The 20,754-nt window shown below is 41.6% G+C and overlaps 1 pseudogene; it reads right to left on the reverse strand.

Annotated features, from left to right (window-relative positions):
• Positions 1–19,596: 19,596 nt before the first annotated feature.
• On the reverse strand, positions 19,597–20,383 carry LOC781773 (small ribosomal subunit protein eS6-like; annotated as a pseudogene).
• Positions 20,384–20,754: the final 371 nt, after the last annotated feature.

A 20,754-nucleotide genomic window follows, 5' to 3' on the forward strand; every position in this document is an offset into this window, starting at 1 on the left:
TAGAGCAAGAGGGAACACTCAGTAAATTATTTCAGAATCAACTAAGAAATGATAATGAAATGCAGAGAAAATGAACCTTTCCAATGTGTACCTTCAGAAATAGTATGTTTCCTAACAGAGATGAATATTTCAACAGAAACCAGACAAATGAAACACATGCATTTGCTAGAGAGACAGTTGAAGGGAGGCAAACTTCAGACAGTGGTGGAAAAGAGAGTTTGAAGGTCTCCAATCAATCAAAATGTTTATGATATCCAAGAAATCTGAATTTTTTAAGGCCAAGCGTAAATTTTTACCTATATCTTTTTTTTTTTTCCTCTTCCCAGTTTTCCTAACCTAATTATCACATATGAATTTACTTCTAAAAACTTCATGGAGTCTTTCTAATCTAGGAATTTAGTTGTGCCTCTTGACACCAGCAAGATGTAAATGCTAAGGAACAATTTGACCAAACAGGAAAGTCCGGAAGATGCTGAATGACTTCAGGGACAATTCATTAGCTCTGTTCTCTGTTCTTCTTCTATCATTCAGAACTTAAGGACACAGCTGTCAGCATCAGAGAAGGAGACTGTTTCATTTACTAGGAGAGCATATCTGCATCTCTGCCTTAGGGGAACACAAACGGGGAAAAAACCTCTTCCTTGCTGTTTAATCATGTGTGAACTTCTAGCACATGCTGATTAGTTTTTTCACACCTTTTCTCTAGAAAGCCAGGTGTTTGTGTGTGTGTGTGTGTGTGTGTGTGTGTGTTAGTTGCTCAGTTGTGTCCAGCTCTTTGCAACTCTTTGTAGCTCCTCTGTCCATGGAATTTTCCAGGCAAGAACACTAGAGTGGGTTGCCATTTCCTTCTCCAAGGTATCTTCCCAGTCCAGGGATTGAATCCAGGTTTGATTGCATTGCAGGCAGATTCTTTACCATCTCAGTCACCAGAGAAGCCCACACAGAAGAGGCAAAAGACACATTCTCTATTTAACTGCAATATATTCCAATTTTATAAAGTTTCTAAGTTTGAGGTATTAGGAGAGCTCAAGAAAGGGTGGTATTTTAACACTGACTTATCTCCTAGCAAGAATGACATTCAGCACCAAAGGGGCACAGAACTCTGAAAGCATTCTAAATGGGGTTTCAAGAAGACTGTCACTTGGTAATAAGGTCACACTCAAAGTAGCACCTATTCAGCTAAACTTACCAGAGATGAGAGAAGTGTAGGATCAGGTGCTGCTATGACAAGAACATCAGGACCTATCCATTCCCTTTTGGTGGCTGTCAATACAAAATTATCTTGGTCGTGAAGATCTTTTTCTACAGTTCTTCTGTGTATTCCTGCCACCTCTTCTTAATATCTTCTGCTTCTGTTAGGTCCATACCATTTCTGTCCTTTATCGAGCCCACCTTTGCATGAAATATTCCCTTGGTATCTCTAATTTTCTTGAAGAGATCTCTAGTCTTTCCCATTCTGTTGTTTTCCTCTATTTCTTTGCATTGATCACTGAGGAAGGCTTTCTTATCTCTTCTTGCTATTCTTTGGATCTCTGCATTCAGATGCTTATATCTTTCCTTTTCTCCTTTGCTTTTTGCTTCTCTTCTTTTCACAGCTATTTGTAAGGGCTCCTCAGACAGCCATTTTTCTCTTTTACATTTCTTTTCCATGGGGATGGTCTTGATCCCTGTCTCCTGTACAATGTCACAAACCTCCATCCATAGTTCATCAGGCATTCTGTCTATCAGATCTAGTCCCTTAAATCAATTTCTCACTTCCACTGTATAATCATAAGGGATTTGATTTAGGTCATACCTGAATGGTCTAGTGGTTTTCCCTATTTTCTTCACGACCAAGATAATCACGATGGTGTGATCACTCACCTAGAGCCAGACATCCTCGAATGTGAAGTCAAGTGGGCCTTAGAAAGTATCACTAACAACAAAGATAGTGGAGGTGATGGAATTACAGTTGAGCTATTTCAAATCCTGAAAGATGATGCTGTGAAAGTGCTGCACTCAATATGCCAGCAAATTTGGACAACTCAGCAGTGGCCACAGGACTGGAAAAGGTCAGTTTTTATTTCAATCCCAAAGAAAGGCAATGCCAAAGAATGCTCAAACTACCGCACAATTGCACTTATCTCACACAATGGCACCCCACTCCAGTACTCTTGCCTGGAAAATCCCATGGATGGAGGAGCCTGGTGGGCTACAGCCCATAGGGTTGATAAGAGTCAGACACGACTGAGCGACTTCACTTTCACTTTTCACTTTCATGCATTGGAGAAGGAAATGAAAACCCACTCCAGTGTTCTTGCCTTGAGAATCCCAGGGACGGGGGAGCCTGGTGGGATGCCGTCTATGGGGTCACACAGAGTCGGACATGACTGAAGCGACTTAGCAGCAGCAGCAGCACACCCTAGTAAAGTAATGCTCAAAATTCTCCAAGCCAGGCTCAGCAATATGTGAACCGTAAACTTCCAGATGTTCAAGCTGGTTTTAGAAAAGGCAGAGGAACCAGAGACCAAATTGCCAACATCCACTGGATCGTTGAAAATCAAGAGAGTTCCAGAAAAACATCTATTTCTGCTTTCTTGACTCTGCCAAAGCCTTTGACTGTGTGAATCACAATAAACTGTGGAAAATTCTGAAAGAGATGGGAATACCAGACCACCTGACTTCCTCTTGAAATTTGTATGCAGGTCAGAAAGCAACAGTTAGAACTGGACATGGAACAACAGACTGGTTCCAAATAGGAAAAGGAGTACGTCTAGGCTTTATATTGTCACCCTGCTTGTTTAACTTATATGCAGAGTACATTATGAGAAACACTTGACTGGAAGAAGCACAAGCTGGCATCAAGATTGCTGGGAGAAATATCAATAACTTCAGATATGCAGATGACACCACCCTTATGGCAGAAAGTGAAGAGGAACTAAAAAGCCTCTTGATGAAAGTGAAAGTGGAGAGTGAAAAAGTTGGCTTAAAGTTCAGCATTCAGAAAACGAAGATCATGGCATCTGGTCCCATCACTTCATGGGAAATAGATGGGGAAACAGTGGAAACAGTGTCAGACTTTATTTTTTTTTGGTCTCCAAAATCACTGCAGATGGTGAGTGCATCCATGACATTAAAAGACACTTACTCTTTGGAAGAAAAGTTATGACCAACCTAGATAGCATATTCAAAAGCAGAGACATTACTTTTGCCAACAAAGGTCCATCTAGTCAAGGCTATGGTTTTTCTAGTGGTCATGTATGGATGTGAGAGTTGGACTGTGAAGAAAGCTGAGTGCCGAAGAATTGATACTTTTGAACTGTGGTATTGGAGAAGACTCTTGAGAGTCCCTTGGACTGCAAGGAGATCCAACCAGTCCATTCTGAAGGAGATCAGCCCTGGGATTTCTTTGGAAGGAATGATGTTAAAGCTGAAACTCCAATACTTTGGCAACCTCATACGGAGAGTTGACTCATTGGAAAAGACTCAAATGCTGGGAGGGTTTGGGGGCAGGAGGAGAAGGGGACGACAGAGGATGAGAGGCTGGATGGCATCACTGACTCCATGGATGTGGATCTGAGTGAACTCCAGGAGTTGGTGATGGACAGGGAGGCCTGGCGTGCTGCGATTCATGGGGTCACAAAGAGTCGGACACGACTCAGTGACTGAACTGAACCGAATACAACATTGTGCTTCAGGATCCAGTTTAGTGAAGCAAAGGCAACAACAGAAAAGCCTTTGAAAAGATTCTTGTTCATAAAAACACATGTCCATCACATCTGCTTCAACAGCCAGCATCTCCACAATAGCTAATGTCACTCAAGAGGCTTCTTGAATTCTGATCTTTACTCAGGGGGCCCAAGAAGGAAAGTGCTCTGCAATTCAGGTGCACTGATGGCACATAAGATGGAAACATAGCTGAAGCACAAGCAAGGTTAAAAGTAGGCACTAGGCACATGGCTTGTTGAAGAGCTTGTGCTTAAAAAAAAAAACATATCAATGTGCCCTGTTCTGATTCTACATATTTTGACCTGAGGATTCACAACACTGCAGTGAAGGTTTGGAAGAAAGAAACCACATGGGCTTCCATTTCCCAAACCTAGAAAAGGAGGAAACAGTGCACACTGAGTTTGACATCACTTAGGAATGCGTTAGTTATGAGTAACAGAAAGAGTAGTTGGATAAAATGGTATTTTTCTCCCATAACAGTAAATCTGTGAGCAGGCAGCCGTCTGTGTTCTGCGTCAGCACTGGGGAGACTTAGGGGTATTTATGTTGCCAAATCTTGCTGTGGTTCCTGGGTTCACACCCACAATCACGTGCAGACTCAGAGGACCAGGAATAGGGCAGGGCAGAAGCAACCTTGCTGGGACTTCTCTTCTATTAAAGAGAAACTATATTTAGAGAGTTTCCACAGGAGGAATTCTTCCAGCATCATTTCTGCCCCATCTTTCCCACAGCCTTGGGAGGTTGGGGCCTGGCTTTGCCAGCCTCTGTGGGGGGAGACAGCCACAGGACAAGGGGGTGAGGACAGGGGTGTCAACCACATGTGGTTAGTATAGACTACAGATATACATTTCAACTCAATATAGGAGTTTCTAGGACTCATTGGACTCTAGGAAATTGCAGAATGTTTCCTAGGACTCTAGGAAATTGCAGAATGTCTGATAAACTTCTCCATCACTAGTGTTCACAGAAACCTCCTCCTCTGGGGCAGGTCGTGAATCATGCACTAAGAATATGAAATAAAGTAGGTAAGTGTGTGTCCTGGAGTAGAGTTTATGGTCTAATTGAAGTCCAGGACACCAATGGCTCTGAGAACCTGTCAACTAAGTTCTCAGCTGGTGGTGCTCTGCCTCCCCTCACTCAGCCACGCAGGCAGAAGGAGAACTTCTGGGACAGGCCCCTTGTAGGATGCTGTCATCCACAGAGGGAGCTTTACTTCTCCCTCTCCCACTGCCCATATGTAACTCCTTACAATCCCTCTCCTGTGCAACCAGCAGTCCTAAATGCCTCTTGCATGTATGCTCAGTCATGTCTGACTCTCTGCGATCCTATGGACTGTAGCCCCCCAGGCTCCTCTATTCATGGGGTTTTCTGGGCAAGAATATTGGAGTGGGTTGCCATTCCTTTCTCCAGGGGATCATCCCAATCTAGGGATTGAACCCATGTCTCCAGCATCTTCTAAATTGGCAAGAAGATTCTTTACCACTGAGCCATCTGGGAAGCTCCAAATACCTCTCTGTCTTTCCCTATTCAACCTCAGTCCTTCCTCCATGGTTGGGCTGAAATGTCATTTCTAAAGAAGCAGAGAAGCTGGCTGAAAACCACCTGATGTATATGAACTGACCATTTATCTCTGGCTTGGTTCTTGCTGAGGGTGAAATCAACGTGAAATCTTGACTGGGGTGGAGTGCTGGTGCATGAAGGGCAGACCCAGAGTTTCACTGATTAAAGACAAGTTCTAAAAGATGGAAAATAGGGCTTCAGTCAAGCATATCTGAATTTACATATTGTTTTAAAACTTAATGAGAAAAACAAGAGGAAAGTAGTTGTCTACAGTAGCAAAATGATTTTATGAAAATATACCGGGAGGCGGTCCTAAGATGGCAGAGGAATAGGATGGGGAGACCACTTTCTTCCCCACAAATTCATCAAAAGACACTTAAGTGCTGAGTAAATTCTGCAAGACAACTTCTGAATGCCGGCAGAGGACATCAGGCACCAAGAAAAGCAGCCCATTGTGTTTGAAAACAGGTAGGAAAAAATATAAAAGACAAAAAAAAAAAGAGACAAAAGAGGTAGGGATGGAGCTCCGTCCTGGGAAGGGAGTCTTAAAAAGAGAAAAGTTTCCAAACACCAGGAAACACTCGCACTGCCGAGTCTGTGGCGAGCCTTGGAAGCACAGAGGGTAACATAACAGGGAGGGAAAATAAATAAATAATTAAAATCCACAGATTACAAGCCCAACGGTAACTCTCCCAGCAGAGAAGCAGCGCAGACGCCTGCATCTGCCACTAGCAGGTGGGGGCTGGGCAGGGAGGCACAGGTTGCATTGGTTAGAGTAAGGATCGGGCTTGAATGCCCCGAGGGTAATCAGAGCAAACAAACTTGGGCTAGCAAACCAGACTGTGGGATAGATACCACGTGAAAAGCTCTAACCTAAGACACTGCCAGGGCCATGCACAGAATAACGGACTGAACAGAATTAACTGGCTGCAGACCATTCCCTCTGGTGACAGGCAGTCAGAGCCAGAAGGGGGCAATCGCAGCCCCAGAGAGACATGACCTACGAAACTGCAAGCAGGCTTCTTTGCTAACTAAGACTTCTTGGGATTCTGGACAGTCAACATCCACTTGAGAAGGTGCCCCGGTTGTACACTCAGAAAACCAAGCAGCAGGGACTGCTGCTAAGTCACCTCAGTCATGTCCCACTCTGTGAGACCCCATAGACGGCAGCCCACCAGGTTCCCCCATCCCTGGGATTCTCCAGCAGGGATGGGAGAGGTGATAAGTCACAGCGACTGCGCTCGCCAAACACCTCATCACCTGAGCTGCTCAGACCTGGGAAGGGCACAAAACACAGGCCCAATGGAGTCTGCACCTCTGAGGACTACCTGAGTGCCTGAACCTGAGCAGCTTAGACCTGGGAGGTGGATGCAGCCCAGAGCCGGCCTCGGACGGTTCCCAGCAGAGCAACCTAGAGCCTAAGCTGTGTGGGCAGGGAGGGCACAAGCACCATGAGCGGGGGCAGGCCCAGTGTGGCTGAGGCACTGTGAGCACACGCCAGTGTTATTTGTTTGCAGCGTCCCTCCCTCCCCACAGCGTGACTGAACAAGTGAGCCTAAAAAAAGTATCCACCACAGCCTACTTTGTGTCAGGGCAGAAATCAGACACTGAAGAGACCAGCAAACAAAAGCTAAAACAGAATGAACTGCCTTGAAAGTAACAGGTGCAATAGATTAAAACCCTGTAGTTAGTACTGACTACATAGGAAGGGGCCTATAGATCTTAAGAAATATAGGCCGGACCAAGGAACTATTCGAAAATGAACTGACCCCATACTGCCCACAACAACACCAGAGAAAGTCCTAGATATATTTTTACTATTTTTAATGATCATTCTTTTTTTTTTTTTTAACTTTTAAATTTTTAAGTCCTCTATTACTCCTTTAATTTTCATTTTTATAACCTACTATTACCTTAAAAAAAAGACCCCATTTTTTAAAGCAAACCTCATATATACATTTTTTTAATGATTTTTGTGACTTTGTTTTTTCTTCTTCTTCTTTTCTTTAATATTGTATTTTGAAAATCCAACCTCTAGTCTAAATTTTTAATCTTTGCTTTTTGGTATTTGTTATCAATTTTGTACCTTTAAGAACCCAGTCTTCAGTACCCATTTTTACTTGGGAGCGAGATTACTGGCTTGACTGCTCTCTCCTCTTTTGGACTCTCCTTTTTCTCCACCAGGTCGCCTCGGTCTCCTCCCTCTGCCTTCTCTTTTCTACCCAACTCTGTAAATTTCTGTGTGTTCCAGATGGTAGAGAACACTTAGGGAACTGATTACTGGCTAGATCTGTCTCTCCCCTTTTCATTCCCCCCTTTTATCCTCCTAGCCACCTCTGTCTCCTTCCTCCCTCTTCTCTTCTCTATATAAATCTGTGAACATCTCTGGGTGGTCCAGACTGTGGAGTGTACGTAAGGAAGTGATTACTGGCTAGCTTGCTCTGTCGCTTTTGATTCCACCTCATCTCATTGGGGTCACCTCTAACTCCCTCCTCCCTCTTCTCTTCTCCATGTAACTCTGTGAACCTCTCTGGGTGTCCCTCACTGTGGAGAAACTTTTCATCTTTAACCTAGATGTTTTATCAATGGTGCTGTACAGAAGAAGTCTTGAGACTACTGTAAAAATAAGACTGAAAACCAGAAGCAGGAGGCTTAAATCCAAATCCTGAGAACATCAGAGAACTCCTGACTCCATGGAACATTAATTCATAGGAGCTCATCAAATGCCTCCATACCTACACTGAAACCAAGCACCACCCAAGGGCCAACAAGTTCCATAGCAAGACACACCATGCAAATTCTCCAGCAACACAGGAACATGGCCTTGAGCTTCAATATATAGGCTGCCCAAAGTTACTCCAAAACCATTGACATCTCATAACTCATTACTGGACACTTCATTGCATCCCCGAGAGAAGAAATCCAGCCCTACCCACGAGAACACTGACACAAGCTTCCCTAACCAAGAAACCTTGACAAGCCACCAATATAACCCCACCCACAGGGAGGAAACTCCAGAATAAAGAGAACTCCACAAACTGCCAGAATATAGAAAGGCCACCCCAATGAAGAGACAGAGGAATACCCAGCAGGTAAAGGAACAGGATAAATGCCCACCAAACGAAACAAAAGAGGAAGAGATAGGGAATCGACCTGATAAAGAATTCAGAATAATGATAGTGATAATGATCCAAAATCTTGAAATAAAAATGGAATCACAGATAAATAGCCTGGAGACAAGGATTGAGAAGATGCAAGAAAGGTTTAACAAGGACCTAGAAGAAATAAAAAAGAGTCAATATATAATTAATAATGCAATATATGAGATCAAAAACACTCTGGAGGCAACAAATAGTAGAATAACAGAGGCAGAAGATAGGATTAGTGAAGTAGAAGATAGAATGGTAGAAATAAATGAATCAGAGAGGGAAAAAAGAAAAATGAATTAAAAGAAATGAGGACAATCTCAGAGACCTCCAGGACAATTTTAAATGCTCCAATGTTCGAATCATAGGAGTCCCAGAAGAAGAAGACAAAAAGAAAGACCATGAGAAAATACTCAAGGAGATAATAGTTGAAAACTTCCCTAAAATGGGGAAGGAAATAATCACCCAAGCCCAAGAAACCCAGAGAGACCCAAACAGGATAAACCCAAGGTGAAACACCACAAGACACACACTAATCAAGTTAACAAAGATCAAACACAAAGAACAAATATTAAAAGCAGCAAGGGAAACACAACAAATAACACACAAGGGAATTCCCATAAGGATAACAGCTGATCTTTCAATAGAAACTCTTCAGGCCAGGAGAGAATGGCAAGATACACTTAGAATGATGAAAGAATATAACCTACAGCCCAGATTACTGTACCCAGCAAGGATATCATTCAAATATGAAGAAATCCAAAGCTTTACAGACAAGCAAAAGCTGAGAGAATTCAGCACCACCAAACCAGCTCTCCAACAAATACTAAAGGATATTCTCTAGACAGGAAACACAAAAAGGGCATATAAACTCGAACCCAAAACAATAAAGTAAATGGCAACAGGATCATACTTATCAATAATTACCTTAAATGTAAATGGGTTGAATGCCCAAACCAAAAGACGAAGACTGGCTGAATAAATACAAAAACAAGACCCCTGTATATGTTGTCTACAAGACACCCACCTCAAAACGGGGGACACATACAGACCAAAAGTGAAGGACTAGAAAAAGATATTCCACGCAAATAGATACCACAAGAAAGCAGGAGTAGCAATACTATATCAGATAAATTAGACTTTAAAACAAAGGCTGTGAAAACAGACAAAGAAGGACACTACATAATGATCAAAGGATCGATCCAAGAAGAAGATATAGCAATTATAAATATATATGCACCCAACATAGGAGCACCACAATATATAAGACAAATGCTAACAAGTATGAAAGGGGAAATTAACAGTAACACAATAGTAGTGGGAGACTTTAACACCCCACGCATACCTATGGATAGATAAACTAAACAGAAAATTAACAAGGAAACACAAACTTTAAATGATGCAATAGACCAGTTAGACCTAATTGATATATATAGGACATTTCACCCCAAAACAATGAATTTCACCTTTTTCTCAAGCACACATGGAACCGTTTCCAGGATAGATCACATCCTGGGCCATAAATCTAGCCTTGGTAAATTCAAAAAAATTGAAATCATTCCAAGCATCTTTTCTGACCACAATGCAGTAAGACTAGATCTCAATTACAGGAGAAAAACTATTAAAAATTCCAACATATGGAGGCTGAACAACACGCTGCTGAATAACCAAAAAATCACAGAGGAAATCAAAATATGCATAGAAACAAATGAAAATGGAAACACAACAACCCAAAACCTGTGGGACACTGTAAAAGTAGGGCTAAGGGGAAAGTTCATAGCAATACAGGCATACCTCAAGAAACAAGAAAAAAGTCAAACAAATAACCTAACTCTACGACTAAAGCAACTAGAAAAGGAAGAAATGAAGAACCCTTGGGTAAGTAGAAGGAAATAAATCTTAAAAATTAGGGTAGAAATAAATGCAAAAGAAACAAAGGAGACCATAGCAAAAATCAACAAAACCAAAAGCTGGTTCTTTGAAAGGATAAATAAAATTGACAAACCATTAGCCAGACTCATCAAGAAACAAAGGTAGAAAAATTAAATCAATAAAATTAGAAATGAAAATGGAGAGATCACAACAGACAACACAGAAATACAATGGATCATAAGAGACTACTATCAGCAATATATGTAAATAAAATGGACAACATGGAAGAAATGGACAAATTCTTAGAAAAGTACAACTTTCCAAAGCTGGACCAGGAAGAAATAGAAAATCTTAACAGACCCATCACAAGCACGGAAATTGAAACTGTAATCAGAAATCTTCCAGCAAACAAAAGCCCAGGTCCAGATGCCTTCACAGCTAAATTCTACCAAAAATTTAGAGAAGAGCTAACACCTATCCTACTCAAACTCTTCCAGAAAATTGCAGAGGAAGGCAAACTTCCAAAGTCATTCTATGAGGCCACCATCACCCTAATACCAAAGATGCCACAAAGATGTCACAAGAAAAGAAAACTACAGGTCAATATCACTGATGAACATAGGTGTAAAAATCCTTAACAAAATTCTAGCAATCAGAATCCAACAACACATTAAAAGGATCATACACCATGACCAAGTGGGCTTTATCCCAGGGATGCAAGGATTCTTCAATATCCACAAATCAATCAATGTAATTCACCACACTAACAGGGTGAAAAATAAAAGCCATATGATTATCTCAATAGATGCAGAGAAAGTCTTTGACAAAATTCAACATCCATTTATGATAAAAACTCTCCAGAAAGCAGGAATAGAAGGGGCATACCTCAACATAATAAAAGCTGTATATGACAAACCCACAGCAAACATTATCCTCAATGGTGAAAAATTTAAGGCATTTCCCCTAAAGTCAGGAACAAGACAAAGGTGCCCACTTTCACCACTACTATTCAACATAGTTTTGGAAGTTTTGGCCACAGCAATCAGAACAGAAAAAGAAATAAAAGGAATCCAAATTGGAAAAGAAGAAGTAAAACTCTCACTATTTGCAGATGACATGATCCTCTACACAGAAAACCCTGAAGACTTCACCAGAAAATTACTAGAGCTAATTAATGAATATAGTAAAGTTGCAGGATATAAAATCAACACACAGAAATCCCTTGCATTCCTATACACTAATAATGAGAAAATAGAGAAATTAAGGAAACAATTCCATTCATTATAGCAACGAAAAGAATAAAATACTTAGGAATATATCTACCTAAAGAAACTAAAGACCTATATATAGAAAACTATAAAACATTGGTGAAAGAAATCAAAGAGGACACTAATAGATGGAGAAATATACCGTGTTCATGGATTGGAAGAATCAATATAGTGAAAATGAGTAAACTACCCAAAGCAATCTATAGATTCAATGCAATCCCTATCAAGCTACAAACGGTATTTTTCACAGAACTAGAACAAATAATTTCACAATTTGTATGGAAATACAAAAAACCTCAAATAGCCAAAGCAATCTTGAGAAGGAAGAATGGAATTGGAGGAATCAACATGCCTGACTTCAGGCTCTACTACAAAGCCACAGTCATCAAGACAGTATAGTACTGGCACAAAGACAGAAATATAGATCAATGGAACAAAATAGAAAGCTCAGAGATAAACTCACACACCTATGGGCACCTTATCTTTGACAAAGGAGACAAGGATATACAATGGAGAAAAGACGATCTCTTTCACAAATGGTGCTGGGAAAACTGGTCAACCACTTGTAAAAGAATGAAACTAGAACACTTTCTAACACCATACACAAAAATAAACTCAAAATGGATTAAATATCTAAATGTAAGACCAGAAACTATAAAACTGTTAGACGAGAACATAGGCAAAACACTCTCCGACATAAATCACAGCAGGATGCTCTATGACCCACCTCCCAGAATCTTGGAAATCAAAAATAAACAAACGGGACCTAATTAAAATTAAAAGCTTCTGCACAACAAAAGAAACTATAAGCAAGGTGAAAAGACAGCCTTCAGAATGGGAGAAAATAATAGCAAATGAAGCAACTGACAAACAACTAATCTCAAAAATATACAAGCGAACCCTGCAGCTCAATTCCAGAAAAAATAAACGACCCAATCAAAAAATGGGCCAAAAAACTAAATAGACATTTCTCCAAAGAAGACATACGGATGGCTAACAAACACATGGAAAGATGCTCAACATCACTCATTATCAGAGAAATGCAAGTCAAAACCACTATGAGGTACCATTTCACGCCAGTCAGAATGGCTGCAATCCAAAAGTCTACAAGCAATAAATGCTGGAGAAGGTGTGGAGAAAAGGGAAGCCTCTTACACTGTTGGTGGGAATGCAAACTAGTACAGCCACTATGGAGAACAGTGTGGAGATTCCTTAAAAAACTGGAAATAGAACTGCCTTATGACCCAGCAATCTCACTGCTGGGCATACACACCGAGGAAACCAGAATGGAAAGGGACACGTGTATCCCAATGTTCATCGCAGTACTGTTTATAATAGCCAGGACATGGAAGCAGCCTAGATGTCCATCAGCAGATGAATGGCTAAGAAAGTTGTGGTACATATACACAATGGAGTATTCACTTCAGTCGCTCAGTCGTGTCTGACTCTTCACGACCCCATGAATCACAGCACACCAGGCCTCCCTGTCCCTCACCAACTCCTGGAATTCACTCAGACTCACATCCATCGAGTCAGTGATGCTATCCAGCCATCTCATCCTCTGTCATCCCCTTCTCCTCCTGCCCCCAATCCCTCCCAGCATCAGAGTCTTTTCCAATGAGTCAACTCTTTGCATGAGGTGGCCAAAGTACTGGAGTCTCAGCTTTAGCATCATTCCTTCCAAAGAAATCCCAGGGCTCATCTCCTTCAGAAGGGACTGGTTGCATCTCCTTGCAGTCCAAGGGACTCTCAAGAGTCTTCTCCAACACCACAATTCAAAAGCATCAATTCTTCGGCGCTCATCTTTCTTCACAGTCAAACTCTCACATCCATACATGACTACTGGAAAAAACATAGCCTTGACTAGATGGACCTGTGTTTGCAAAGTAATGTCTCTGCTTTTCAATATGCCATCTAGGTTGGTCATAACTTTCCTTCCAAGGAGTAAGAGTCTTTTAATTTCATGGCTGCAGTTACCATCTGCAGTGATTTTGGAGCCCAAAAAAATAAAGCCTGACACTGTTTCCACTGTTTCCCCATCTATTTCCCATGAAGTGATGGGACCAGATGCCATGATCTTTGTTTTCTGAATATTGAGTTTTAATCCAACTTTTTCACTCTCCTCTTTCACCTTTATCAAGAGGCTTTTTAGTTCCTCTTCACTTTCTGCCATAAGGGTGGTGTCATCTGCATATCTGAGGTTATTGATATTTCTCCCGGCAATCTTGATTCCAGCTTGTGCTTCTTCCAGTCCAGCGTTTCTCATGATGTACTCTGCATAGAAGTTAAATAAGCAGGGTGACAATATACAGCCTTGACATACTCCTTTTCCTATTTGGAACCAGTCTGTTGTTCCATGTCCAGTTCTAACTGTTGCTTCCTGACCTGCATACAAATTTCTCAAGAGGCAGATCAGGTGGTCTGGTATTCCCATCTCTTTCAGAATTTTCCACAGTTTGTTGTGATCCACACAGTCAAAGACTTTGGCATAGTCAATAAAGCAGAAATAGATGTTTTCCTGGAATCTCTTGCTTTTTTGATGATCCAGCGGATGTTGGCAATTTGATCTCTGGTTCCTCTGCCTTTTCTAAAACCAGCTTGAACAACTAGAAGTTCTCAGTTCACATATTACTGAAGCTTGACTTGCAGAATTTTGAGCATTACTTTACTAGCGTGTGAGATGAGTGCAGTTGTGTGGTAGTTCGAGCATTCTTTGGCATTGCCTTTCTTTGGGATTGGAATAAAATCACCTTTTCCAGTCCTGTGGCCACTGCTGAGTTTTCCAAATTTGCTGGCATATTGAGTGCAGCACTGTCACAGCATCATCTTTCAGGATTTGTAATAGCTCAACTGGAATTCCATCACCTCCACTAGCTTTGTTCTTAGTGATGCTTTCTAAGGCCCACTTGACTTCACATTCCAAGACGTCAGGGTCTAGATCAGTGATCTCACCATTGTGAGACAAGGCTGTGGTCCTAGTGTGATTAGATTGACTAGTTTTCTGTGAATATGGTTTCAGTGTGTCTGCCCTCTGATGCCCTCTTGCAACACCTAACGTCTTACTTGGGTTTCTCTTACCTTGGGCGTGGGGTATCTCTTCACGGCTGCTCCAGCAAAGTGTAGCCACTGCTCCTTACCTTGGACGAGGGATATCTCCTCACCACCGCCCCTTCTGACCTTGAACATCGAATAGCTCCTCTAGGCTTTCCTGTGCCTGCACAGCCACTGCTCCCTGGAGCTGGGGTTGCTCCTCCCAGCCGCTGCCCCTAGCCTCGGGTGTCAGGTAGCTCCTCCCAGCCGCCGCCCCTGGCCTCAGACGTGGGGTAGCTCCTCCCAGCTGCTGCCCCTGACCTCAGACATAGGGTAGCTTCTCTTGGCCGTTCCTGCACCGTTGCAGCCTGGCACTCTCGGCCACTTGCCCCTGACCTCGGACGTGGGGTAGCTGCCCACGCTAAATGCGCCAGTCACAGCCGCCCGCGCTAAAAAGAATACATTTGAATCAGTTCTAATGAGTTGGATGAAACTAGAGCCGATTATACAGAGTGAAGTAAGCCAGAAAGAAAAACGCCAATACAGTATACTAATGCATATATATGGAATTTAGAAAGATGATAACGATAAGCCTGTATGCAAGACAGCAAAAGAGACACAGATGTATAGAACAGTCTTTTGGACTCTGTGGGAGAGGGAGAAGGTGGGATGATTTGGGAGAATGGCATTGAAACATGTATAATATCATATAAGAAACAAATCGCCAGTCCATGTTCGATGCAGGATACAGGATGCTTGGGGCTGGTGCACTGGGATGACCCAGAGGGAGGGAGGTGGGAGGGGGGTTCAGGATGGGGAACACGTGTACATCCATGGGGGATTCATGTTGATGTATGGCAAAACCAATACAGTATTGTAAAGTAATTAGCCTCCAATTAAAATAAATAAATTTAAATTAAAAAAGAAAGAAAGAAAATATACCCACTTATCCCAGCATTTTACATGAAAGAGATGATCATCAGAGACAGGTATAGATAGATAGATAAGACACATACATACATAAATACAAACAAGCACACACACATATGTAGATATGGATAAATAGATCAATGATAAATAGAGATAGATGGAAATGGAAAGATGATAGAGGCAGCGATGGACTTCCCTGGTGGCTCAGCAGTAAAGAATCTGTCTGTAATGCAGCAGACCCAGGTTCGATCCCTGGGTGGGGAAGATCCCCTGGATGTAGGGCATAGCAGCCCATTCTTGTACTCTTGCCTAGAGAATCCCATGGAAGAAGAGCCTGGTAGGCTGTAGTCCATAGGGTCCCACAGAGTCAGACAGGATGAAGTGACCAAGTAGTGGCAGCAGCAGACACAGTGATACAGAAAGACAGAGTTAGGTAAGTAGATAGATGGAGATGATAGGCAATAAATAGATGATATATAAATAGACAGGGAGATAGAGACAGACACATTTGAGGACAATCCAGTGAAGAAATGTGGCAAGCATAGAGCATTAAACTAAATATAGATCCTATAGTAGGTAAAAATCCAAGTGCACTGGCTTAGTGGGAAGCTGACTACAGCAGCAGAGAAGACACCATGAAAGCCTTCTCATCCACCCAGCCAACCAGAGCTTCAAAGCGAGTCCACAAAGACAGGATTGGCGGGAACACAGGACATTTCATTTCCCCCTTTGCCATATTTAGTGACTCTTACATCTCACTGCCTATTGATTAAGTTCCTACTTGCATAGTTTTGGGGTAAGAGTTTTGGTGAGAAGTTAAGCAGAGGTACCTTACCCACATTGTAGTTGTTCCCAAAAGCATCAAGAAAAATTTGCCTGCAAAGACAAAATTCACTGTAACACTTCCACCTGAGAAACTTGTACCTAAATAAGCTGAGCATATAACAACCCTGTACAAATGATTGTCATTTCCTACAATAACAAATGCATGCCAAAATGTTTTGTTAACATTTTTCTGATCTTCAAAACAGTACATGATTTTTGTAGAAATTTGGGAAGGAGATAGTAATATCCAAAATGGAATATGACAGCCACTCCATGCTCAAAACTATGGCAGTGTATATTTACTTTTTGCTTGACTGTGATACATGAGTATTTCCTGTATCATCATTTTTTTAATAGCTGCAAAGATTTTCTCTGTATAGATGTACCATACTTTAGTTAACCTTTCCACAACTTTTGAACACTTGTAATTTTTCCATTTCCTTTTTGTGTATGTGGTTTATTTCCCCACAAGAAATCCCAAGGAGTGAAATTTATGATCAAGAGTATGAATATTTCTATTATGTTTAAGAAATAGTGAAATTTGCCTGCACAGAATGTTTATATATTTGAGTATATTTTTTTCCAAAGTGGGTATTATTGCTTTCTAAAACAGCCATGAAGGTAAAAATGAGTGCTTTGTTTACAATGTTAATCATTTGAATACGAGTAAGTTTAGGTTTCAGTATGTTTATTAATCACTTACATTTTTAATTTTTATTTTATATTAAAGTTGATTTGCAATGTTGTGTTAGTTCCAGGTGTATAGCACAATGATTCAGTTATACGTATGCATTGTATATATGCTCATTATACATATATTCAGTTATATACAGATGTATACCCATTCTTTTTTGGATTTGTTTCCCATACAGGTTATTACAGAATATTGAAAGCAGAGTTCCCTGAATCATTTTTTTTTTATTATTTTATGTGTTACCTTTAGATATACAGGGCTTCCCTGGTGGCTCAAACAGTAAAGAATCCACATGCTATGCAGGAGACTTGGGTTCGATCCCTGGGTTGGGAAGATCCCCTAGAGAAGTCAATCATTACCCACTCCAGTATTCTGGCTTGGGGAATTCCATGGACAGAGGAACCTGGCAGGCTACAGTCCATGGGGTCACAAAGAGTTGGACACAACTGAGCATCCAACATCTTGTATATCTTTGGTATACAAGATTTTGCCTGGCTATCTATACATTCCCCTTCCCTGATATCAATCTTGGTATATTTACTAGTCTGATGTTTTAGGAAGTGGTGAGTGACCAAAGATGGGTGAGCAGAGGTCTGGCAGTCAGACTGTGAACAGAGGAAGAGGGACTACTGACACTGTTTTGTGGAAGTCCTACTGCAAATCTCGGGAGTTGTTGAGATGTAACTTCTTCACACCTCCTTATTTCCCATTACAAGGGAGTTCTGAATATGCATCTCATTAGAACCTTCATGAGTCCAGGCAGGGTCCAGGACACGGTGAGGCTGCAGGAGGGCATCCACATGGAGGACTGTATGGAGGTTCCCAAGGGACTGGGCAGGGCCTGGCAAGAGCACGGGGTGTTGGGCAGTCTCCACGGCTTTGTTTTACCAGGATCTGCCGTGGTGCTTTGCTACATAAGGAGAATGATCTTGTTCAACTAACAAGAATAATATGAACCTACAGAAAGTGAAATAAAAAGAAATAAACTACTTTCAGATATACATCTGACTTCTCTAAAATTGAGTGCCAGGACACAGGGGTTTTTTCTTCTTTCAGCTCCTCACTCTGCTGCCCAAATGTGACATTCACATAACCATGCAGCGTGGTTCTTGTGCCATGGTGAATGCTTGTACGGAGGGCCCTCAAGTCTGAAAGTGAGACAGTTCACCACTTCAGACCTCAACCACGGAAGTCAGGACAGTGCATCTTCCCAACCTATTTCCCAGGGCCAGCTTGTCTCTGAGGACCACTGAAGGGCTTCCCAGGATGCACTCCATCGTGGTGTGAAGGCAGTGCAGTCCAAAAACAGGGAGATAAGCAGCAGAGAAGCTTCCAGGTTTGCAGCCAGTGCATCATGACTGGTAGGGAGCTGGCCTGTACTGCAAGACATCTTGATCTATCACTGCTTTCTTTCTGGTTATTCACTCCATCTGCACGTGCATATAGAATTTCAGAGCAAAGTGCCGAGGTTACTGTGCAATGGCTATTCCTCCCACTGACCAGTGTTCACCCAGTGGCTTGTCTCCATCTGCTGATTTTCCCAACACTGAAGTAGACACATGACATGCCTTGGCCAATGAAATGAAAGCAGAGGTGATGTACCTCTCTTCCGCAGGGAAGCATTTAATTTCTGGTATAGGAAAACCTTGTTTTTGGCCTGCTTTGCTTTGTTATGTTTTGCGATTTTTTTTTTTTTTTTGACAAATTGAAAGTTTGTGGCAACCCTGCATCAAGCAAGTCTGTGGCCACCACTTTCCCAACAGCATTTTCTCACTTTGTCTCTCTGTGTCATATTTTGGTAATTCTTGCAATATTACAAACCTTTTCATTTTTGTCATATTTGTTATGGTGATCTATGATAAGTGATCTTTGGTGTTACTATTATAATTGTTTTGGGGAGCCACAGACCACACCCTTATATGACCTTGAATTTAACCTAAAAATGTGTGTGTTCTGACTGCTCTATCTGGCAGATGTCCCCCCCGCCCCCCGATCTTTCTCCCTCTCCTCAAGCATCTTTGTTCCCTGAGACACAACAATATTGAAATTAGGTCAGTCAGTTACCCTAAAATGGCCTTTAAGTGTTAAGTGAGAGGAAGAGTCCCTCACTTTAACTACAAAACTAGCCATCTGTATGTCTTCTTTGGAGAAATGTCTGTTTAGGTCTTCTGCCCGCTTTTTGATTGGGTTGTTTGTTTTTCTGGTATTGAGCTGCATGAGCTGCTTGTATATTTTGGAGATTAATTCTTTGTCAGTTGTTTTGTTTGCTATTGTTTTTCCCCATTCTGAGTTCTGTCTTTTCACCTTGCTTATAGTTTTCTTCATTGTGTAAAAGCTTTTAAGTTTAATTAGGTCCCATTGTTTGTTTTTGTTTTTATTTCAGATGCTTTGGGAGGTGTGTAGTAAGGGATCTTGCTGTGACTTATGTCGGCGAGTATTCTAAGTTTTCCTCCAAGAGTTTTATAGTTTCTGGTCTGACATTTAGATTTTTAATCCATTTTGAGTTTATTTTTGTGTGTGATGTTAGAAAGTGTTCTAGTTTCATTCTTTTTTTTTTTTTTTTTTTTTGATGTCTGATCGTATTTATTTGTTACTCTTAGAACATCTCATTTTTGGCTGGACTCAGATTTAGAAGTAGAAGCTCTCAGAGAGGACAGCCTCCATCTCTTGGCAATCTGTTCCTGCCATTTTTCTTTGGCGTCCTTCATTCTCTTGGCCAAAAGTTTAGCATATTCTGCAGCCTCTTTATTTTTCTTAGTACGCTGTTTCTTCAGAGCAATATGCTGGCATTTGTGTTGCAGAACTCATGGAGTCACGAGATGCTGAATCTTGGGTGCTTTAGTCCTAGGTTTCTTACCGTCTTTGTTTAGGGGCTTTCACACAACATACTGGCAGACATCATCTTTAGAGAGACTGAGAAGTTTGCGGATGCTGCTAGCTCTTTTGGGACCCAGACGATGAGGCACTGTAGTATCAGTGAGTCCAGGAATATCCTTCTCCCCTTTTTTCACAATGACCAAATTGAGAACACTCAGATTGGCATCCACAATGCAACCCCATACGGATTTGTGCTTTCTCCCTCCAGTCCTCCTTGGTCTGTAACAGGCATGCCCCTTACTCAGTAGCAGGAGAACTCGGCCATGGATCAAGACACCCTGCTTCATGAGGAAACCCTGCTTATCATTCCTGCCACTGATTCGGACCACATAACCCTTCCATTCTTCACGCAGAGCGTCACCAGCAACTTCTGTGGCCATATGCTTCTTGTAGAAGGTACGAAGTTTTCACTCATCGTCCACTTCAATGAGTTTCTGGCAGCCAGTGGCCTGGAAAGAGATGCTTAGCTTCATTCTGAAGTAGCCGACAACCTCCAAGGCACCACGAAAAAGACCTGGTTTCATTCTTTTATATGTAGTTGACCAGTTTTCCCAGCACAGCTTGTTGAAGAGACTGTCTTTATAAATCTGGAGCCTGTCATACAGAGAGAAGCCAATCATAGAGAAAAAAACAAATACTGTATATTAATGCATATATATGGAATTTAAAAAGACAATAACAATGATCCTACATGAAGGGAAGCAAAGGAGACACAGATGTAAGGAACAGACTTTTGATCTCAGTGGGAGAAGGCAAGGGTGGGATGATTTGAGAGAACAGTATTGAAACATGTACATTACCATATGTAAAATAGATGGGGAACCCAAAGCCAGAGGGACAACCC

The sequence above is a fragment of the Bos taurus genome, chromosome 4, assembly GCF_002263795.3.
Source record: "Bos taurus isolate L1 Dominette 01449 registration number 42190680 breed Hereford chromosome 4, ARS-UCD2.0, whole genome shotgun sequence".
Taxonomy (NCBI): Eukaryota; Metazoa; Chordata; class Mammalia; order Artiodactyla; family Bovidae; genus Bos; species Bos taurus.